This window comes from Chinchilla lanigera, unplaced genomic scaffold (genome assembly GCF_000276665.1).
Source record: "Chinchilla lanigera isolate Chin_1 unplaced genomic scaffold, ChiLan1.0 scaffold00004, whole genome shotgun sequence".
Classification (NCBI taxonomy): Eukaryota; Metazoa; Chordata; class Mammalia; order Rodentia; family Chinchillidae; genus Chinchilla; species Chinchilla lanigera.
In genome coordinates, this window is record NW_004955405.1 from 39,353,203 (window position 1) to 39,377,120 (window position 23,918).

The 23,918-nt window shown below is 49.0% G+C and overlaps 2 long non-coding RNA genes across 2 annotated transcripts; one reads left to right on the forward strand and one right to left on the reverse strand.

Annotated features, from left to right (window-relative positions):
- Nucleotides 1–11,224: 11,224 nt before the first annotated feature.
- Nucleotides 11,225–12,732, forward strand: LOC106149606. The gene is made up of 2 exons (XR_001235912.1): nucleotides 11,225–11,519; nucleotides 12,028–12,732. It is a non-coding gene; the product is annotated as an uncharacterized LOC106149606 (long non-coding RNA).
- A 91-nt stretch (nucleotides 12,733–12,823) lies between these two features.
- On the reverse strand, nucleotides 12,824–22,800 carry LOC102015687. The gene is made up of 3 exons (XR_259446.2): nucleotides 22,673–22,800; nucleotides 21,037–21,106; nucleotides 12,824–15,206 (listed from the first exon to the last, which is right to left on the reverse strand). It is a non-coding gene; the product is annotated as an uncharacterized LOC102015687 (long non-coding RNA).
- Nucleotides 22,801–23,918: the final 1,118 nt, after the last annotated feature.

Genomic DNA, 23,918 nt, shown 5'->3' on the forward strand with positions numbered 1-23,918 from the left:
AGCCAAGGCTGCCCTCAAACTCACAGTGATCCTCGTGCCTTAGCCTCCTGAATGCTGGCATTACACGCATGTGCCACCATGCCCAGCAATATTTAATGAAGTGTTCTTGTCTTCCCTTCTCTTTCATTCTTCCCTTCCCTCCAAAACATCTTTCAGGGACATCCATGGTGTGCTACAATGAGCAAATGACACGAAGAATAGTTTCACCTCAGGTTTTCACAAGAGACATAAACAAAGCCATGTATTTGAGCACGAAAATGGCATGGTGTCTTAGTTAGTGTGGAGAAAATACATAAAATGGGGAGGTAAGACTCAGTATAGGTTCTTCACACAGAAGTAACTCAGGTATCTGAGATTGTTCCACATTTCAGTGGATATGCCTTTAACAACATCTGTGTGATGCCACACCTAATGTGATTTGCTTTTTTAATTACCAGCCAGGAGTGGTGGTGCATGTCTGGACACCCAGCTCTCAGGAGGCTGAGGCAGGAGGGCCCCTGTGAGTTCAATTCCAGCCTGGGCTACATAGTCAACTCACAATGACCCTGAATCATATATAGTGGGTTTTTTTTGAATGATTGAAAGTGGAACTAAAGGTATTTTTCCTTGGATACACTTTCCTCATTTTGTGCAAACATTCTTTTCTATGATTTTGTCAGTGTCTCAGTTGGATCTGTTTGAGGAGCAAAGGGAGCCTGGGGTTTTGGTGATGCCTGTCATTCCAGGACTCTGGGAGCCTGAGGCATGAGGGTGGCATGTCTGAGCCCAGCCTGGGCCATTTAGTGACTTTGCAGCATCTGGTCTCAAAGGAAGAACAGTAAAGCCTGAGGATGTAGCTCAGTGCGAAGGTCCTGGGTTCAACCGCAGAACCAAAAGGACCCAAAGAGAAATTTCTGTGGAAATCTGTTTCCACTCCTCAAGGGTGTCTTACTTACCTATTGCTGTGGAACCAAAGACTCCCCAACCTCAGGACTTACTCAGCAAACACTTCTCTCTGTCATTGTGGTCAGAAGCCTGTGTGCCTCTGGATCCAACCTGAAGCGCTGTGGGCTGTCATTGCAGAGCTTGGTCACCTCCAAGGCTCGGTGGCTGAGTCCCTGCTTCCAGCTCTCAGACAGGAGCTGGCAGGATCCACTCCCTGGGGCATTGGAGCAGAATCAGCTCGTCCTGAATGGGGCTGGAGGCCAATTTGCGTTTTTCCAGCTGGAGATTGAACCCAAGGCCTTTTCCCTGAACCACATCCCCAGGCCTTTTGGATTTATTTATTTATTACAGTTTGAGGTGAGGTTTTACTAAATTGGTAAATAACCCAGGTTGACTCGAGGATGAAATCCTCCTGCCTCAGCCTCTCAGAGTGTTAGGATTCCAGGCATACGCCACCACACCCAGATTGGAGGCCCACATTTCTTTTTGCCAAGTGTAAGTCACCATAGGGGAACATTCCAGCATGTTTCCAACATATCACCTGGCTTTACTTAGAAGAGAAAGAGCTGGAACAGTCTCTTTTCAGCCAAATTCCATAAGCAACAGTGCATAGTGCTCCACTCATTAGAAGTAATTCAATCGATGGAGCTTACACTCAACAGAAGAGACTGCTTAAGGACATAAATCCTTGGACAGGGAAAAACTGGAGCTACCCAGTTATATTTTGATTTATCTTAGCTCACAGTTCGTAGAGGATTCAGGCCATAATTGGCTGGCTCCAAGATATGGTGGCATGGCAGATAGGCTTGGTAGAGGACAAAGAGTCCATGGCAAGGTAGTGGGAAGCAGAGAGATCAAGGGAGGAGGAGGGACATTGGCCCTTTAGGGCCTGCTCCTGTGACCCACCTTGTCCATCCAGGCTCCTCCTCTCAACATCACATTAGTTATAAACACATCCAAGGTCTAATCCTCATCCAATTACCTTATCACATCCCCAGCATGGTGCACATGACACTTTGGGTAGAACTCTCAGATATATTCCTAACTGGTGTGTCTTAGTTACTTTTCTCTCATTGCTGGGACAAAATACCTGATGCCCAAAATTAAGGAAGGAAAGGTTTATTTAGCTCACAGTTTGTGGAGGTTTCAGTCTGTAGTCAGCTGGCTCCAAGGGAGGGTGGCATGGCACAGGGGCAATAGCTCAAGGTGGCAGAAGACAGCAAAACAACCAGCATAGAAGGTCCTGAGTTTGATTCCTAGTACCAAAAAAGAAAAAAAAATAACAACCAGAGTAGGGGTAGGGGGACAAGCCTCTAGTCCTCCCTTACACTGTAAGCAGGCCACCTCAACACCCAGGGCAGTGTAGCACTCCCACCATCTCCCTGCCCTCCTCTTGCACAGGATGAGGATATTTACAAAGTAAGGACCCTGGCCCCCTGCTGAGTCACTTAGTTAAACTTGTGAACTTTGCAAGTTGACACAGTGAATCAGCCATTACACTGGTGCCACAGAACTCAAGTTCTGTGGATTCCTACGAAGGAAGGAGCTGAATCCTGGACCTATGCCAGTAGGATTTCCAACAAAAAAGGAATTTTTAAAAAGTCTTCTACATAATATTATAAAATTCAAAATGCCAAGCATCACCTAAAGTATTAACAAATATAGAAATGAGCAAGAAAATATTCCTTTTACCTGTAGTTTCTTTTTGAGACAGGGTATTGCTATGTACCTCAGCCCGGCCTTGATCTCACTACATAGTCCAGACTGTCCCCGACCTCCTGGTGATTCTCCTGCCTCATCCTCCCAAGTGTGGGGAACACAGTCATGAGCCACCATACCCAGCTCCAGAAAATATCTTTTAAAAGTGCAATAAGGAAACACACGAATGGCTTCAGAAGCTGGAGGTACACTGCAGGTCCCACACTGCTCAAGAGCTCCTTCCTCTTCTGTGACCCAGGGCCATTCCTGGGGAAATGAGTCCAAGGGCAGCATGGACAAGGCTCGGTGCCAACCGCATTCCATGAAATAGGTGACTCTCCTGCAGGCCTCACCAGCCCTGGTGACTGCACAGCCCCTCGGGGACGTTGGCCAGGCCAGGGTCTCTGTGCAGACGGGCATCGCCCTTCTCATGGGGCGACCCCTCTGCAGTGCAGAAGCCCTCACCGCACATGTCATCTTCATGATGCTGGCCAGGAGCCCTTCCTCACCAAACTCTCAGCTGCCTGGACTTCCGGCCTCCGCCCTGTCAGGGCCTTCACCTGCTGCAGCTCCTCTCCCTCAACCCGCTGTCCTGCTGTCCCCATTGTCACTCAAGGGCTGCTTCTGGGGCTCGGCTCACCTGGCTTTCTTTGGCCAGGGCACAGAGCTTGAGCTCATCCCTTCACAGCCCCTCTCCCGTCCCAGGAGCCCTCTCTGCACTCAGGGCGCCAGTGGGGAGCTCACACTGCTGTCCACGCTGCGGGTGCCAACCCAGGTGCGCCCATGGGACACCACAGAGGTGCTACTAGGAGCAGGGTGCAGGGCTGCCCCCTGGAGGTGATGAGGGCATGAGGCTGGCTCTGCTGAGAGAGGACCCCACTGCTCTCACCCCTGAGCTCTGACCCACTTCCTATCAGGAGACGGCGTGAGCAGGGGACAGGAGGGGAAGGCAGGAGGACAGCACCCTGGGCCTGCTGGGGTTTCCCTGCTTGGGCTCCGTGCACACCCAAAAAGACAAAGTCCAGGACCTAAAGGGCAGCCCCACCTGGAGAGAAAACGCTCCCATCACTTGGTCCTTCATGTATAACAGGAAGCAGGGCAGCAGTTACACACTGAAGTGTGAGAACAAAAGGAAATACATAAAATGAGTAAGTTCCAGCAGTCTTCTTTCCTGGATGTAGTAGCAAAACAGTCCAGGGTTGGGTGGTCAACATCTCCTCAAAATACTTAGGAGATTGGCTCCCATCTGTAATTCCAGAAGTTGGGAGGCTGAGGCAGGAGGATCACCAGGAGCTCAAGGCCAACGTCCGCAGCATAGTGAGTTGAAGGCCAGCCTGAACTGCACAGCAACACCAGGTCTAAAGTAAACGAGCAAACAATCAAACAGGAATTCATCACCAGTGAGTCAGTGGTCTGTTTCCGTAGTTTCAATTGGAAAAACACGTCTGGCTCAGGCACGACAATTGCAGGTTCAAGGCCCATCTGAGCAACTCCCAGAGACGCTGTCTCCAAAGGACGTCTGGGAAGTGGCTGGGGGTGGAGATCAGGGTGCGGTGCTGCCCAGCATGCATCAGGTCCCGGCTCCGTCCCCAGCAGCCACACAGACACCCAAAAACTGTGTGGGCAAGACAGCTATGACCACGGGAAGTATTCATGTTTTGTCTTTTGAGACCGGCTCAGTACATGGTTCAGGCTGGCCATGACCTCACCATGGATCCCAGTCTGGCCTGGACCTCGCAGTGAACTTCCTGCCGGCCTCCTGAATGCTGCGACTGCAGAGGTGCACCCTCCTTCTAAGCATTTTGGGGGAGATGCAGGCACCCAGCCCTGTGAATTCTATTTGGCAAGAACAAGATCTGGGAAATTGGTGCTTGTGCTGGGCTTGGTTATGCCAGTGGGAAAGTCTGTAATGATGGAGGTTTCACGGAATCCAGTCTAGCACAGGGCAGTGTCCAGGGCCCTGGGGCCATGGAGGGAACCTGGTGCTGGTGCTGCTGACTCGGTTCCTCCAGGGCCTCCTCGGCATCCTGCAGACCACTGCCCTGCCCATACCTGAAGCTAAAGTTGCTGTGGAACCCGCACTGAGCTTCCCAGGAATGGCTGAGGGTAAAGATCGCTTTCCCTGCGGTGTCCTGCATGCACCATCAGGGATGGAGCTGGCCCAGTGCCTCTGGCTGTGGAGAAGACCTCCTGGGGCCTCTTGGAATTCCTGAAGGTGGGATAACTTCTGCCTTGGTTCTTGTAATCCGGACTCTGGGAACAAGCAGCCTGGTACTGATCTCCCCAGTACCCCCGCCTGAGGCTGTGTCTGCTCCCACAACACAGGAATATGGCCTGGGAGCCTGGCCTGGCGGCCCTTGCTTGTCATCCCAGCATTCAGAGGCTGAGGAAGCAGGATGGTGATTTTGAGGCCAGCCAGGGCTACATAGTGAGTTTGAGGCCAGCCTGAACTCCATGTGAGACTATGTCTCGAGACATCAAATCAAATCAAAACAAAATGCTGATGTAAATAAGTGAATGAATACATAACCAGCAAAAGAGAAAGCTGTCTCAGAGTAGAATGTCAACTGACACAGAGAGAAGACAGGGAACAAGCCATCTTTAATACACAGAAAACTAGGGAGAGAACCCTTAGTGAGGGACAGTGTGTGTCCACATCTCTGCAGGGAGGCTGGTTGGCCACAGAGAAGGAAGGAGCAGGTCCACAGTGTGGGACCTGACAGGACACTTCCTTTGCCCCGTGGTCAGCGCTCACCTCCGCAGGATCAGACTCACCTGCATCAGCTGCCTCCCGCTGTGATTTGATGGAAGGACCCAGTGTCATCTGCAGGATCTTGTTGAGAATGTCCAACCTGAGTCCACCCATGGGGAAGTACAGGAGGAAGCTCAGCTGAGGTATATGCTAAAATTATCTCCTACAAAAATGTTACAGTCATGCTGGGTGTGCTGGTCCATGCCTGTCATTCCAACATTCCAAGAGGCTGAGACAGGAGGATTGAAAGGTGACAAATAGCCTGGGAAATTCATTTTTGCAGTTTTAGCTACCATTTTCCTTTTTTAAGAGGAAATACCAGATAGATGTCAATTGAGGCACATTCTGAAAATTCTCTTGCCGATATTCCTCAAAGATTTCAAAGTCCTGCTGGGCATGGCGGTGCTTGCCAGTAATCCCAGCACTCCGGGAGGCTGAGCCAGGACTGCCTGTTCACATTCAGCCAGAGAATTGATTTTATTTTATTTCTAGTTATACATTGCCTTGTCTATATCATTTTAGTTTAGTTTAGTTTCACCTTTCAAGACAGAGTCTTGATACTTAGATTAGTCTGGTCTTGAACTCAATATGGAAGTCCCACACATTTTGGAGAAGACTGGGTGCCTCTTATGGATTAGATCTTGGGAGACCCCCAAAACGCTGCTGCATCCAGAGGAGGGACTCTTGGGAGGTGACTTCTCATGGGAATTCTCTACTCATCAGTGGATCCCCCTTTCAGGAGTTCTCTTTTGCACTGTGGTTGGGGGCGGGACCTGCTTGTGGGCGGGGCCTGGGTGGGGCCTGGAAGGGTTTATCTTCCTCCCCAGCTCCTCCCTGCTCTCTGCTTCCCCGCCACCCTGCTGTGAGCAGCTCTCCTCCGTCCAGGCCCGTCCACCTCACCTTTCTCCTTAGGAACCACTGAGCTGGCCAGGACCGAGACTTCTTCAACTGTGAGCCAGAGTGAACCTCTCCTCCTTCATGCTGTGGGTCAGGGGTTGGGTCTCAGACATGGGAGGTGACTAAGCCTCTACCCTAAAGGGGGACAAATCTAAGCTGGACGTTACTGAGATGGCTGAAGTGTGAGTACGGATCCTGGGTCCCATAACAGTGCTGTATGCGTGTTGAATTCTCTGCTGGAGATCATTATACTGTCAGTGTGCAAGACACTCCTTTTATGCCTAGGGTTCCCTGCTGATGGATTGAGGTTTAAGCGGACAGGAATTCTAAAACTTGCCCTTGAATAAGTTGTTAAATGGGAATAGAGAGAGAACGGTAGCAAATATGACCAAGGGGCATGGAGCAGTGGCCCACGCCTGTCATCCCAGGTGCTCATGAGGCTGAGTCAGGCACATCTTACATTCATTCCAGCCTGGGCGACTTACCAAGAACCTGCACTGAAAGAGGTAAAGAACAGACAACAAACACAAGAGGGCAGAGCGAAATGTGCCTGTTCTGAGTGGACACAATGGGACAGAGGAGTTGTACTCGTGTCGTAACTTGTCTGTGAATACGAAGTTATTTCAAAATGAAAAGTCTCAAGCAGGTTGGAGGAACAGCGACTTAACTGGCAGCTTGGGCAGAGTCCCGGCAAGACAGAGAGGGAAAGGCAGGCAGAGTGCTGCTCCTATTCCTGCTCTCTGCAGCCTCCTCTCCCCGACACCTTCCATATTCGTAGCCAAAGGAACAGGAATGAGCTGGGTATGCTGGTTCCCTCCTGTAATCCCTGGGCTCTATAGGCTGATGCATGAGGGTCTCTATGAGTTTGAGGTCAGCTGGGCTATGAAGTATGTTCAAGGCCAGTCTGAACAGTGTAGGAACATAAACAAAGAGGTGTCCATCACCGCTGAGTCTGTGGTCTCTTTGGCAGGGTCAAGGGCAAGAGCGATCTGGCTAGGGATAGAGCACTACAGGCTGAAGGACAGCCTGGGAACCGTAACGAGATTCTACCCAGAATAAAGTTCTGAAAAAGGTCCAAAAAGAGGTGAATGGAAAGCGCTTGCCTCGCATGTGTGTATGAGGTCTGGGTTCAGTTCCCAGCAGTGCAGAGAAGAAGTAAATACATAAATGCAGTGTGTGGGAAAGAGGCATGCGCACATGAAAGTACAGTATTCCCATTTGCTTTTGAGGCTGGGTCTTCTCTGCACTTAGGCTGGGTATGACCTTGCTATGGAACATGAGCTGGCCCTGAACCTGTTGTGATCCTTCCGCCTCACCCTCCCAAGTGCTGGTGAGGCAGCAAATGTGACAAAGTGGGCTTTGCCATATTTTGGATTTCCCCCATCATACCTGGCCAATTGAAAGAATGTCAATGTGATGTTTGTATTATTAGGATACATTTTTGTCTTGTTTTGGTTTTGGGTTCTTTGGATTGAACATATTGCCTTACAGGGAGCTACATTTTTGATCCTTTAAAAAGTTTTTTTTTTGTTGTTTTTTGCTTTTTTTTGGTCTTTTTGAGAGAGTCTCACTATGCACTTCAGACTGATCTTGAACTCACTTTGTAGTGCAGGCTGGCCTCAAACTCACAACGCGCAATGATCCTCCTGCCTCAACCTCCCGAGTGCTGAGATTACAGGCGTGGGTCATAGGTACCTAAATTGTGCAGACTGGACTCAGTGTTGTAATTCTCCTGCTTCCGCCTCCCAGAGAGCTGGGATTACTTATGTGCTCCACCACACCCAGCTAGAGCACATGCCTAGTTGTTCCCCAGTCGCAGTTTCTGTCCACAATCACAGGGCAAAGCTGCACACGACCCTGTTCCTGGAGTCTCAGCACAGCTCCGAGAAGCAGAGTTCAGCAGCCTGGCTTGCTGCCCCACTGCATCTGCAGCTCTGCGCAGCCTGGCCTGGCCTCATCCTCCTCCTCTGGTTCAGACTCGCTGCCCTCTCTCATTAGGATGCTAGGTCTCCCAGAAACCTTCCCACATCCGGGCCACCAGATGGATTTCAGGCCCCCTCCTCTGTGCTTCCACTGCAGCCTCTGAATGTCAGTCCCAGAGCACTTCAATCATCAAGCCGGGTTTATCTGTCCACGGAGTGCGTGCGTGTGTGTGTGTGTGTGTGTGTGTGTGTGTGTGCGCGCGCGCGCACTCCATGGGATGGAATGCAGGTTCTTTGTACCGAGCAACATCTGCATGTCTTTTTAATTCTGTATTTTGAGTCAGGGTCTCACTGAGTTGCCCAAGCTGGATCAAACTTGTGATCTACCTGCCTCAGCTTCCTGAGTAACTGGAATTTTGAAATCTGCCACCCACCTGCCTCAACAGTATTTTCGCCCCAGGTTAGCACAGTGTTTTTACCTGAAGTGAGTAGTCAGTACTCTTCTTTTGAAATGCACTGTGATGAGGAAGATGGAATGAGAGCTTTATTAGCTTGAGAGTGTTCCAGTGGATTAGTAGAGCTTATCTATGGATGGGTCATGCAGGTGTGACCTTGGTTCTATGTCTGTTCACTCCCCCATTCACTCCAGCTTATCCCTGCTTGGTTTCTGGGCCACTCTAGTTAGAGTACTTGGAGCCAACAAACCAGGGACTGAATCCCCTGGAACCATGAGCAAAGTGAGCCTCCTCTTCTTTAAGGTATAGGTGTAGAATAATATGTCCCAGGCACAGGAAAGCTGACTCAGACATGCGTGAGTGGACGTATTTAAATTTCCTTTCTTTAATGGAAGTGGTGCTGCTATCAGTACTGTCATTTTCTCCTCTAGTCCCACTGCTAGGAGAACCATTTGCATTGTGTTTCATGTTACATTCACCCCACCTCCTTACCTGACTTGGTTGGACTTTTGCTGGGAGACAGACTTTGTGCATCATGGGGCTTACGTCACTGGAGAAACACTTCAGGGCCATCTGGACATGGATTATGTTCTGGGAGTGAAGATATGGCCTCACCCACCGGGGTAAATTTTCTTGTAGAAAAAAATTACAGCTCAGTACCAGTGCTCACTTAATTTTCAAGTGAGAATTAACTATATTTGGTAAGTGGAAATGCCATGATTAAAAGCAGAATGTTTTATGTACAGCGAGGTCTCTTGATTCCAAAAACTGCAAATATATTACTGCAATGGGAAAATAGCAATAGAATGAGATATTTTGTGGCACAGTTTGGCAGAGGTTAGGACTGTGACCTGCAGTCATCCTGGGGTAAGTGTAGCCGCAAGCACCGCTGCTGAGTTATCTCAGCGCAAGTGGGAAATGGTTTAAGCAACCAGACAAGCCAATATTTGCAATCATTTTGTTAAAAGAACGCTTACTGGGCAGGAGGACTGCCGCGAGTTTGAGGCCAGCCTGGGCTACCTAGCGAGTCCCCATCTCAAATAGAAACAAGGTTGCTCATTTGCGCCCAAACCAAGACAGGACTCAGTCAGGACTCCACCACCACAGCAGTCCGGACCTGGGGAGTAGAAAGGCTCATCGCAGAGGCGTGGAGACACACACGCGGCGGAGCTCACGGAATCCTGCTCAGCACTGAAGGAAGCAGAGGGTGAGGTGGGAACCAGGCCGCGAGTCTCGCTGAGGTTTCCCTGACAGCAAGGAGGGAGCTCTGACCTGGGTCATGACTTTCTCCAGTCACTCAGACGCAGGACTGAGAGGGACACAGTGTGTCAGGTGACATTCGCAGCCCAAGGTGGTCTCGCGGGGCACAGTCAGGTGTCCCCAGGGCGGTGTCCTTCTGCAGGCCCCAGGGGACGGCCCTTTTCCAGCTCCCGGGCCACCACATTCCTTCCTCCGATCTCACAGTACTGTGATCAGCAACCTAATTCCACACGCGAGGTTCTTAGGGTAACACGCAGCCCCAGCCCCGGAACAGAGGCAGGAGAAGCCCAATTACAAGGCCCGCGTTGGCTGCGCACCTCCTTCCAGGCCACCCTGGGCTGCGCAGGGAGAACCCGTCTTGAAAAGCACTTAAATAAATAAACACAAAGCACAATAAATAAACCACTAGTCTGTGGTTTACAGAAACGACGGCAATGGGGAAGACGGGGAGACGGAAAAGGTGCCTTAGCAGGGCGGACTGACCCAAAGAAGCAGAAGGAGCTTTTTGGGTATCAGAAATGTTTTGCATCCTAACATGCACGTGGGTTAAATATGTGTACAGCCTTAGTCTCCCCAAGTTGGCCTCAGCAGACCTGTGCCGTTTACTGTATTTACACTTTACCTGCAAAAAACAGAAAAGAAAAAGAAAAAAACCAGCAGATGGTGATCAGTCTGGAAATATCAGCTACTCGGAGGGCGGGGTAGGAGGAATGCAAATCCAAGGTGAGTTAGGGCAATTTAGTGAGACCGTGTTTTAAATTTTTAAAAAAATGCTGGGGATGTAGATCAGAACAACACCCTCAGGTGTTTGGTTGTTTGAGACAGGGCCTGGCTATGTTCTCAGGCTGGCCCTGACCGTCCTCCCTTGCTCTCTCCGCAGGGTCCGCGGGCCCGCCCGGCGCCACAGTCCGCAGCGTAAACCCCGCCTCCGCCGCGCCCGCCGGGAATGAAGGGCGCCGCGCGCGCCTGCGCAGTCCGCGCTCCGCCGGGTGGCCCGCCCCGCCCGGAGCCAGTCCCTCGAATCCCGAGGCCGCGTCCCCACCCCGGGCCACGCCCAGGGCCTCACGGGCCACGCCCAGGGCGTCCCGGACCACGCCCCGGGCCACGTCCCCCGAGGCCACGCCTGCTGCCCCTCCCTTGACCTGAGTTCTGGCCAACCCGCTGCCCGCACTCCTGCTTTCCTCCAATCGCGATCCTGAACGCACCGCCCTGCTTGGCAGTCGGCCCTTTCCACCCGCTGGTTGCGCATGCGCGGAGGTGTGTGCAGCGGCTTGGTTTTTGTTTTGTTTTGTTTTTCCGGTACTGGGAATCGAACTTACGACTTCGCGCTTGCCAGGCAGACGCTGTGCCGCTGAGCTAAATCCCCAGCCCCCAGTGCAGAGTCCAGGCTGGTGTGGTCAGGCTCCATCTAGTGCGAGGTCCCCTTCTGGGAAACCGGGGCACAAGGCTGAAGGCGTCTGCTGAGGACTTGTTCCCGGGCCTCAGAGACTCCAGCTCGAAGAAGAGGCTCGGTGAGAACCGCAGAGTCCCGGGAGCCGCCATCGTGGTGACAAATGACAGACGCAGCCCTCAAGCCCCTGCCAGGGCTCTGCTGTGGCGTGCCTTCTGCAGGTGGGGAAACTGAGGCACGGTGTCACACAGACGAGCAGCTTTCAGCAGATCTGGTGCCTGAGAAGCAGCAAGGCTGGGGTGTGGACCCTGAACACCACTGCCATTGCTGAGCTCCGAGTCCTAAGCACTCGGCGCCCGGTTCCCCAGCGATGCTGGAGGATGTGCAGGGTTTGCGCACCAGAGAGTGAGGAGCGAGAAGTGGTGTGCAGAGCCTTGGGGTGAAGTTCTGTTCTCGGGGCGCTCGCTCTGGGGAGTTTGCTCCACTGGAGCAGGGCATGAGGGGCCCGGGCACATAAGTCCCCCAGAGAGCGGCTCTGTCAGGGATGGGCGTCTTTTCTGCCCTTGATCTGAGCCAAAGGCCCAGAGGAGTTTCTCCTTTTCTGAAGGAGGAACCCACCGGGAAGGGTATTTTGCAGAATGAAGACTCTCGTGCTCTATGTGATGAGGACTACACGATGCGCCCATCAAGGATGTCCACTGCCCTTACCGTCTATGCTTTCCTTCGTAGCGGTGAGACGCACTGCCCTCCCCAGGCCCCCGACAGCTCTTCTTCGGCCTCCATCACCAGACCAGCGAGTGCCAGATTTCCGCCAGCACAGGCCGAGGCGTCCAAAGACTCCAAGCTGTGGGGGAAATTCTACGCATTGTTCTACCCATTGTGCAGCTACCTCATACTTTCTCTTCAGGGTTATGAAGCAAGGCTATGGACTGACATCCAAGCTGCTTTAACATATTACCATAAAGACAAACAAAAACTTTAACGAACATGTGTTGAATATTCCAGATGAAGGGAAGGCATTACACGGGGGATGGAGGGAAGAAGGAAATTCTTCTCCCCACAGTGGTGGACAAAATACAGTAACACACAATACTTTGCAAAGTAGTGTTTAAACAAACAAGCACCGTATTTGATACACAAATAAAATATTGTGGGAACGTGCAGGGATCCGCTCACAGCAAAGACCCTCAAGCTAATTTGTGGACCCTGCTGGCAAGCATTGGACAGATGGTGGGAGGCACAGGAGTGTGGTCAGGACGTTTCATTCATCTTTGCAGAAACAGCATGGTAGTTGGATGGCTGAGCCGGCTCACACTCAGGCATCAGTCAGAAGAAACCAAGGCTGGGGACCCAGGGCACAGGAGTGCACTCTTCACAGACCATGGGGCAACTGCTCTCAGAGACAACTTGGTAATAAATTATAATTCCCACACAGTGCACAGACACTTCCAGTGGTATTTGCATAAGATGAGTAGTGCTAGCTCTTTGTGAAGCACTCACAACCCAGCAGTGGCCAACCCAGGAGCGTCTATGAATGTGAGCATACTGAAAGTATGTTGTGCAAGAATAAAACAGGCACAGACGATCAGGATCAAATCCTGAAAGCTATATGCAGTGGTGGCAGGCCTGCTGAATTGGCTTAGCCATTTAATCTGTATGTCTCAAGACTTTTGTAAACCGGTTAGGAAGACAAAGCTATTCAATAGGTTGATAGTTATCATTCATGGTTTAACCAAAAAGTCCAATAGGACAGTGAAGAGTAGGCAGTATGATCAGCATAAGAGGCACAGTCAGACTAATTCAAAACACCTTTCTGTTTGCCAAAACATTTTCTGTTATCGAGCTGTTTAAGGGCCTCAGGTATGAGGGTATGAAGAGAATTCAAATCCATGATTTTTACATAGTTTGCTCAGCTGATAAGTAGGTATAAAAATTTTGGGCAAATCTAATTAATGTTCCTGAAGGATTTCTGGAAATAATTTAATGTTCATAATGAGTCTTTTCTTAATTTCTGGACTCAGGCTGTTATTTCCATTACCAGAGTTCCCAAATTACTATAAGGGGAGATTGTTTGAATTTTCTCTATAGGCTATGTATAACCCATGTTGTATCAAAGTCTATTTAGTCTCTGCTAAAAGAAGGATAAGTTGTTGCTGAGAATCAGCAGCAAGGAATGTATCATTCATATAATGTATTATGTAGGCTTGAGGGAATTCTTTCCTAACGGGATTTAAAGCCCAACCAATGGAATACTGACACACGATAGGGCTGTTCATCATCCCCTGTGGCAGAACTGTCCATTGATATGCATGCATAGGCTCAGCAAGGTTACTGGCAGGAAGTTAGTGGCTACTAACTCTTGAAAATTAACATAGAAAGTTAAGTATTGCTCTGAGAAAGGCAGGACTTCGTTAAATGCTTACTGTCTAAAGAAGGTAAGGACAAAACTCCAGGATAGACTCCAACATGCTCAATATGAAAGGAAAAGAGAAAGCAATACCGGGTTGGTCCTGTGGACTTAGAAGGAAAGTTTTTAAAAAGCAATGCTTAAGTTCAGTAACAATAGGCCAGTCCTGAGGGACTGCAGTGGGCCTGGGGTTGAGTGTTTACAGATATGCCCTGTTTGTCACAATTAAAATACTGTATTTTTAAAGAAGCCAGATTTGTTTAATTAACCCAAACATAAGTTGGGCAGACATGGAGGACTTACGACCTTCATTACCTCCATCTTCGCATACTTTCAAATAGTTCCCAAGATTTTTAGTCACTTGAATGGTCCCTAGTGCTTTTTTATTAGCATTCTTCAAAGCCAGCAGCATAATAATCTCTGCTGTTTGTGCATGTGGTATCTGTCATTGGACAGCTTTCTGAAACCTGGCTAAGAACTGGGCATAAGACTCACAGGAGCATTGAAGAATGTGTAAAAAGGACTGAATCAGAGTACCAACCTCGGGAGTAGTTACCCAGGTTTGTTTCATTGTGAGAGCCATTTGTTGGTAAGCCTGCTCTGGAAGTGTTAACTGTGAGTTTAGATCTGAGTACAGACCTGTTCCCAATAGCATTTCTTCCATAATTTCTGGGTGTCCTGCCACCCAAATCTGTTGAGCCTGCTCAGCTACTAAGTCATTATATAATGATCAAATTGGGTTAATTCACCTAACTACCACTTCAAATATTTGCCATTTCTTTCTAGTGAAACTTTCAAAATCTAGTTATTCTGAAATAACTCCTTATTAACTAGAGTCACCATACTGTGTAAAAGTTAGAGGAGCAAGTATACTCACAGTGCATAACATGAATCTCAAGGAAAAACATCTTCAGCAGGTGAAATAGGAGTGTATATGGGTTTCAGCCACACACAGCTGAGCCTTGGCCAGTCCCAGCCCCTCCCCAGACCAGACCGTGTACGCCCAAGGTGAAGACCTTGCTGGACTCATCATGCTATTTCTGCACTTGAGTTCTCTGTTAGATATAAAATCATGCTGTCCCAGCTACACAGCACAGCTTAGAACTCCCTTCCATGCTGAGTGTTGCCTGATTCATGCATTGTTCTTTGCTCACATTGTTCTTTACTGTTCAACTGTCTACTTATTCATTTAACAAAGAAGAGCACCTAACATACCAGAAATGTACAGCATCCAGAAATGGACTTTTTTTTTAGAGAACGACAAGGTATGAATCACCTATTTCTTTTTAGACCATTTATTTCACTGCTGTTTGATTTTTGACATTGGACTGTCCAACACTTCAATCTCGCCTTTTCCACCTTCTGAGTTGGAAGCTTCATGTCACCCATGGGGATGTCACAGCCGATGCTATGAGCTTCATCCTCAGACTCTGAACTCTCTTCTGTTCTGACTTGGAAGCTCTCTTCTGAATTATCTTCTTCATCTCAAATTACACACATCCTACAAAAAGTACCAAGGCAGAAGTCTATTTTAGGGGAGCCCCTGAAAAAGTTGTACTAAGACAACACAGGGAACAAGTAAAGATTAACACAAATATTATGAAAGAAATGGCAAAAAATGTTTCTTAAAGTCAAGCACAGTGATGCATGCCTGTAATCTCAGTTACTTATGAGGCTGAGGTAGGAATATCATGAATTTCAGAGTAGCCTGGGCAATATAGGTAGGCCTGGTCTCAAAATGAAAATTTAAGCGAAGGGCTGGGCTCCATCTCACAGAGGCCATGATTCAATCCTTACATGAATTGGGGAGAATTGTTTTCTTTTTGTTGTTTTTGTTTTTGTTTTTGAGACAGAGTCTTGATATATAGTGCAGGCTGGCCTTGTACTCACTAATGTAGCTCAGGCTGGCCTGGAACTTAGGGCAATCTTCTTGACTCAACCTCCTGAGTACTGGGATTACAGTCATGTGCCATCATGCCCAACTGAGAAATGTTTTTGGCACAAACTGTCCCTTTCGTGCACTCAGTGGCCAGGATCCAGCACAATGATGACCTTCATTTGCCAAACTCAAGGAAAGTGTCCTCTGGCTTATTGTGTACACACAGATTGCCCCCCAGCACTCATTCAGTGGTAACCTGAGTCAGGCACCACGCTGGACACTAGAGACTCAACGGCAGAGAAAGCTCATAGTTCTGAGCAGGGGCAGCAAATGACAGTCTAAGGGCAAAGTCTGCCTGCTCCCTGCATCCTTACATCCACTCATGGCTAAACATAGTCCAGACTCCACCTGCATGGCTATGGTCCTGTCTAGGCATGTATAGTAAATCAGTTGCTGGAGCTGAGCCTAAAACAAAAAGATTTTAAAAAGTGATCCCTGCCGGGCCATCAGAGGGACAAAAAAGAAAAGGATAACACAACACAAGGCTGACATTGAGGAGCTCCTCGCTCAGCTACTACAGGCATCAAAGAGTGAGCTCAAGCCACAAAGGGGCTGGTGGAGGACACACGGAGACCGCAGCGGCAGGTGGAGGAAGAGACCCTCACACGGAAGGCGAGCTTTGAGAAAGCCACTGCCAGCAAGACAGAGCTATGGCCAAAGCTGGGCGCATCCACAGCAATGCCAAGGACACATTACACAGCAGGGACTGTGCGGAAGTGGAGGCTGCTGGGCAGTGACAGTTGGCAGCTGAGGAGGAGCAGCAACACTGAGGGGCTGATGAGCACATACGAAAGAGCCTGAGAGCTGAGGAGGAAGCCACAAGCAGCCCAAGTGCTGGAATTCAAAGGCCCAGTCCAAAGATGGACCTCTGCCGGGTATGGTGGTACATGCCTATAATCCCAGCACTCAGGAGGCAGAAGCAAGGGACTGCTGTGAGTTCGAGACCAGCCTGGGCTACAAAGTGAGTTCAAGTCCAGCCTGAACTGCATAGTGAGACCCGGTCTCAAAAAAAAAAAAAAAAAAAAACAAAAGAAAAAAATGGGCATCTGAGATGAACAGACATTTCTTAAAAGACATACAAACAGCAAATAAATATATGAAAAAGTGTTCAGCATCACTGGTCATTGAAGAAATGCAAATTAAAACAACACTGGCATTATGTCTTTCTCCAGAAAGAATGGCTACAAATGTTGGCAGGGCTGTGGGGAAAAGGGAACCCTTTTCCACTGTTAGTAGGAGTGTAGCCTGGTGAAACCACTATGGAAATCAGTGTGGGGATTCCTCAGAAAAGTAGGATTAGCAGTCCCATTTGACCCAGACACTCCCCTTGTGGGTATCTTCCCAGAAGAATTAAAAGCCTCATACCACAACAATATACGCAATCCCTTGTTTATAGCGGCACAGGTTGTAATAGCTAAATCTGGGAAGCAATGCAAATACCCATCAATCAATAAATGGATAAAAAAGATTTTTTTTTGTACAATGGAGTATTACTCAGCCATAAAGAAAGATAAAATTAAAACATTTATAGCTAAATAGATGGACCTTAAGACCATCATCATAAGTGAAATAAATCACACACATGTTTATATCACATTATCTCTCTCGTGTAAGAAACTGAAAATGCAAGTAACAACATACATGTACAACAGATATTGCGAGATAGGAAGAAACTGTTCAAGAGGAAAAGAGAAATAGGGAGGGGAGGGAAAAGGAAAAAAGGGAAAAAGAAAAATGAGAAAGGAAGGATAAAATGAAAACTGAGCTTTGTGAATGGGGAGGGGAAAGGGGTTTGAAGAAGGGATGGGAATGGGGGAAAAAAGGAATCAAGATATATCAAGTACAGATACAAATTCCCTACAATGAATGTGGTCATTATATATACCTAAATTTGCCAGTAAACTTAAATTTAAAACAGAGGCTGTGCTGGAAAAAGTCAAACATCTCAAAACCAAGGTGAAAGAGGGCAGTGCCTGCAGTGGAGAAGAAAACAGGAGTCAGCTCAGCAGCCACCACGAGCCGAGAGGCTGCACAGAGGTGACCACGGACAGAGGGGGAAACGCACGAGCACGCTCCAGCAGCTGCACTCCGAGACAGAGGCAACTCGGGCAGCGGCGGTGAAAGCTGAGGAGGCACAAGCACCTGCTGAGCGCGAGGCAACACAGTCTTGCCCACAGATCAAAGAGTCAAAGCAGCTAAAAGAGTTGACAGAGGAGCAAGCACAGCTCTGGGCTCAGGCCCGGGATGCTGGGGAGAAGCTGCAGAAACAGGGGAATAGGAGACAAGACAGAGTGCACAGACAAGGAGACGGCACTGAAGTGGAAGCAAACAGCTGACACCGAGGGTAGAAAAACCACCAAAAGGTACAAGAGCTCATGCCGTGACAGAAGGCCCAGGAGAATGAGGAGGGACTGGGGGTAGTGAGAGCCGCCTTTGAGAAACAGCAACAACTCACCGAGGCGCACGGCCAGGCCAAGGCACGGGCAGAGGTGGGAGCACCAGAACTGCAGCAGTGTGAGCAGCAGGAGACAGCACGCAGAAAGAGACAACAACAGACACACAACAGCAAAAACACAATATCCAAAGAGACAGAGCCCTGAGGGGGAGATCAAAGACAAGACCCAGCAGGTGAAAGTGAATAAACACAACCTGCTGCACACCAAAGAGGAGATCCACGTGGTACAGCGATAGCGGGAGATCCTGTCTCAGACATGAAGGAGCAACTCATCTGCACGATGCATCCCCAAGGATTCAAAAACTCTCCCACCATCTTTGAGAGGCACTGGCCACTGGCCGCAAAGCTTTCACTGTACCAGAGGATACCTGACCATTTGAGCAGCACCCTCCATGACTGGGAGCCCCTGTTCATGAGAGGGGGTCGCCAGGCAGGATGTACAGTGGTGACTCTAGACTCTGTGATGGCGGCTCAGGCTCTGCCTATCAGAACCTCCACGTGAAAGACAGAATTGATAGCATTAACAAGGGCTCTTTTACTAACAAAGGACAAAGAAAAGTAACATCTATACTAATTCAAAATATGCTTTTGCTACATTACATGTTCATGGAGCCATACACAGGGAGAGAGGGCTCCTAACTGCTGGGGAAAACAAAATCAAGTATAAAAAAGAAATTCTGCAGTCCCTAGATGTTATATGGGGCCTCCCCAAAAGTGGCTGTTATACACTGCAGGGGCCAACAACCAACTGGAACAGTGGAGGCCAGAGGAAGCCAAAAGACAAACAGAGAAACAAAGCAGGTCCTATGACAGCCCCACAGCCTGAAAGAGGGTCCCTGGCCATGCCCCTCAGCCCAGAGCCTCCACTGCTAGAGACCCCCAAACTACTCTCCAAATTAAAAAAAAAAAAAAACATGGTTTGACTGGGAATCTGGTAATTGTATCAAGGGAGGATGACGGAAGTTCTCTGGTGAGAGACTGGCAATCCCTGAACCATGTCCCCCAGGTTAGAACAAATATTCCGTCAAGGGTCTCACATGGGAGAAGCACATTAGAGACATTACTAGGCTGTCATCTCTATGTACTGCTGCTCACTACCATACCTCAAGTTATTTGTGAGCAATGCCTAACCCGTGCTCAAAACAACCCAAGACAAGGGGCCGACCAGCCACACGGCACTCATAGACTTTACTGAACTGCCTCAAGCAAAAGGCTATCAGTATATGTTGGTGCTTGTCTGCACCTTCTCAGGATGGGCTGAGGCCTTCCTCAACAGAAAAAACACAAGCAGTGACAAAGGTACGATTGAGATACATCATCCCAAGAATTTGGACTACCACTGACTTGTGGTTAGAAAAATGGACCTGAGGTAATCCAGGGGCTCGTACAAATGTTGAAATTAAAATGGAAACTACACATAGTCTACCAGCCCCAGAGCTTAGGAAAAGTGGAGCACATGAGCCGGACCCTCGGACAATTACTGGAGAAATAAAGCCGAGAAACCCATGTGAGATGGGGCCAGGTCCTGCCCATGGTCCTCCATCAGGCCAGTTGTACCCCTACCAAACTAGGTCTTCTCCTCATGAGAGCCTGTTCAGCTGTCCACTCCCAATCATAGTTCAAATCATGAGGAATCTCTGTGAACTAGGGGAATTATCCCCAAGGGGACAGATGCAGGATTTGGGACCAGCCACCCAAGATATCCATGGATGCATACAAGAGAAAGTGCACTGAAAGAGTAAATATACCCCTTCAAGTCTGGGGACTCTGCTTGGGTCAAGAAATGAAATCCAACCACCTTAAGACCCATATGAGATGGGCCTCACACTGTAATCCTGTCTACCCACACCACTATTAAAGTTACAGATATTGTGCCTTGGAGAGCCAAGCATGGTGGTGCTCGCCTGTAATCCCAGCACTAGGGAGGCTGAGGCAGGAGGATCATTGTGAGTTCAAGGCCAGCCTGGGCTACAGAGTGAGCTCAAAGCCAGCCTGAACTGCGTAGGGAGACCCTGTCTCAAAAAGACAAAAAAAAAAAAAAAAAAAAAAAAAAAAAGAAAAAAAAAAAGAAAAGAAAAGAAAGATATTGTGCCTTGCATGCACCACAGTCCACTGAGCAAGCAGCCTAAAACAAGTGGACCAGCCAGCAAGTCCAGACTGATCCTAGAGTGAGACAGAGCCACCATAAGAAGGGCAGCCATGTTCTGGTCACCCAGGAAGCTGAGCAGTCTACATCCACTGAAGCCTGCAGAAACAACAGCCCTGTTCTGGTCACTCCAGAAGCTAACCAGTCTATGCACTGCCAAAGCTTGAGGATCAACATATAGTTACAATAGCAACATAACTTTTTGTTATGTTTTTTTACTTTTTGTATAATTCTCTCCCTGCCTAATACATACTCAACATCCCATACATAGTAAATGATAATGATAATGATGCTCTCTAGCAAAAGTCATTTATGGAAAGCAGGAGAGGGTGAATGAAGCAGGATTTAAAAAGAAGGTTGAGTTTCCCAAACTTCTCCATCCCTACAGATCTTTGTTCTAATACAGATAAAAAAGTAACTCTTGTCCCTGTAAGTAAAGTTTTATAACCTTCTGTTCCCATAGCATCCTGTTCGGGTTGGGGATTTAGCTCAGTGGCAAAGCACCTGCCTGGCAAGCACAAGGTCATGAGTTCGATTCCTGGTACCGGAAGAAAAACAAAAAAACAAAACAAAACAAAAACCCAAACAAACATCCTGTTATGCCCAAGCAGGACCATGAAGATAGGATAAGTTACAAATACTGTTACAGTTTGATAAACTGACTTTGTTCTGTGCCAAAAACCAGCCATGTATAAAACTGGAGCTCTTCCTTTGTTCAGTGCTCAGCCCTTTTTGGACAGATACCCCCTAGATCAACTGTACAAGTAAACAAACTGATCCTCCTGACTCACCTGTGGTCTCTCTAGCCTCTTCAATTCTGCAACAGAGTAGCGAGTTCAAAGATGCCATAAGAGGAACTGTCTAAAATTATGCAAAAAAAATTCAAACATGCACCATGAGCTATGGGAAAATATCAATTGCCAAGTGGTGTAACATTAGAGTCCCTTTAAGAATGGTGACTACTAAGAGGGACAGAAAAAGAAAACTAAAAAAAACAACAGGGCCCCCCAACTTGACAAAAACTAGAAACCCATAAATCTACTTATTTCAATGAACCCCAGGTTCAGTAAAAATTGGAGGGCACTTCATCACTCAATGGATGAAAACCAGTGATAAAGATGAAAGTCTTAGCTGGGCATGGTGGTACACACCTGTGATGCCAGATACTTGGGAGGCTGAGTTAGGAACGTCTAAATTGCCCAGGAAATTTAGCAAGATCTTGTTTCAAAAATTACAATTCAAAAGGTGGTGGGGATGTAGCTCACTGCAAAGGTTCTGGGTTCAGTCCCCAGCACTACAAAAAAGAAAGAGAAAATAAAACTAAAAAGAAAATGAGAAAAGGAAAAAGGAAAGGAAGAAAAAAAGAAAGAAAGAGAGAGAGAGAAAGAGAGAGAGAGAGAGAGAGAGAGAGAGAGAGAGAAAGAAAGAGAAAAATTATTGGTACATGCAAGGAGTCCTTACACTTAGGATCCTGAGGCAGGATGATCATGAGTTTGGGGCTATCCCAGCCTATACAGTGAGCTCAAGGCCACCCTGCACTACGCTGTGAAACCCTGACTCAAAAAAAGTAAATTACACAAATGTTGAATATTACACGAAAGCCACGTGAACGAATTTGAGTGTTGAAAAACTTTCAAGTATCAGTTCTTGAGTGCTAGAGAATAATTAATGAAGAGAACTAGCCCCGTTACATGGAATTGGTCACCATACAAATAACTAGCTATTTCTGTAGGATGTACTGCAGCTTTTCCATATATACACACTGTTTGCTGTCTAGTTACCTCCGAAAGGCTTTCCCATGGAGATGAACAATAACTGTGGCTCTGTGGGTATTTATTTGAGGTGGGGTCTCACTATGAGGCCCAGGCTGGTCTTGAACTCCTGGACTCCAGCAATCTTTGTCTCTAGGACTCCCAAAGAGTGGGACTGCAGGTGTGCACTCTCCTACCCAGCAGTGAAAAATACTAGCCTTTGGGTTCCACAAAGTCATCTCACAAGTGGTTTTTCAGGAACAGTCATCCTTTTCTTGTTTTGATTTTGTTTTTCTGGGACAGGGTCTTTGCTAGGAGGCCCAGCCTGATCACCCACTCCTGATCCTCCTGCCTCAGCCTCCTCAGTGTTGGGTCTGCAGGGTGCACAGCTGTGCCCAGCTCCGGAGTTGCCCTTCTCACTGTTTTCGGGGTACTGGGGATTAAATCCAAGGCCTTGATGCTGAGCTACATCCCTGCCCCTTTTCATTTTAATGTTTTCTGAGGCAGGGTTTCAGTAAGTTGCCCCAGGGCTAGGGTCCTCTTGAAAGGTGGGATCCACCCTGCACCCTGTCCCCTGTCCCTCATCTCTTTCACCATCCTCGGGCAGCAGCTCTTTGGACAGAGACCCTTCACCCCTCCCAGGTGGGACAAGGACTCTTGCAGGCTCAAGACTCACCATGGACTCCAAGGCTAGGCAGTAAGCTATCAGGAGAGAGTGCTGATGGGGGAAGGAGGCGGGATCCAGGGGGTAGGGCCAAGATCGTGATTGGAGGAAATCGAGGGGAAGGCAGGCCAGGGGTGGGGCTAAGGGTGGAGTCCCGGCGTCGAGACTGAGGCCAAGTATTAGGCCGTGGGCGGGGTCGAGGGCGGGGCCGGGGACCCGGACGGGAGCGGGGCGGCAGAGGCGATCGCTGATGGTTGGGCTTCTTGGGGTTCGCGGCGCCGGGCCGAGGTCGGCCAGGCTGGCGGTTTCCGCAGGCGTGCAGCTGCCCCCTCATTGTGCTTGGGAGAACGCAGCTGGGGAGGCTGCGCTCCCTGCAGCACGCCGCAGGAAGGAGCTCGGCCGGAGGGGCCCGTGCAGAGAACGCAGGACGGTCGGTCCTAGAAAAGTTAGAAAAATAGAATTACTCCTTCATTCTCTGCGTTCCTGTTTGGTTTCTGGTTTTTGCCTGTTTTTTTTTGGCTCAGGATCGCACTGTGGAGTCCAAGCTGGCCTGGACCGGCTGGTGCTTCTCCGGTTCCCATAAGCGGGTTCGCTGTCCTCGCCCTCGCCGTGGCCTCGCCGTGCACGGGGCGCGGGGACAGCTCGGCGGGCGTCCGGGCCACACCGCGCAGCTCGCCGCGCCCCGACCTCGCGCTGCCGGCCCTGCATTCAGCCGGGCACGGAGGTGCAGTCCGAGGTCCTCGCGCCCCACTTCTCCCACTGCAAACACCGTCCCGAGCTTCACACCTGCCGCAGCTCGGCAGCTCCCTTTCTTCCTCTTCTATTTTTTTGTTGTTTTTTTTTTGTTTTGTTTTTTCGTTTTTTTTTCTGGTACCAGGAATAGAACTCACGACCTTGCGCTTGCCAGGCAGGCGCTGTGCCGCTGAGCTAAACCCCCAGCCCCGCCTTTCTTCTTAAGGCTGAATAATGTGCCCCTGAACGGACAGGCCACGCTGTCCCGGCCCGTTCGCCCCTCAGCAGGCAGACGAGTTGCTTCCACCTCGCGTGGGTTTGCAAATATTCCCTCCAGATCCTGCTTTTCCGTTCCTTCGGGTTCACCCCAGAACTGAGCTGCTGGGATGATGAGGTCGTTCTACCCTTTAATGTCCCATAATTCTGTGCTCTCTACAAATTTTACCTTTCCTCCAACAATGCACAAGCGTTCCGATCTGTCCACGTTCTAGGAAACACGTGCCCTCTCTCATTTTTCTGTCTTTCT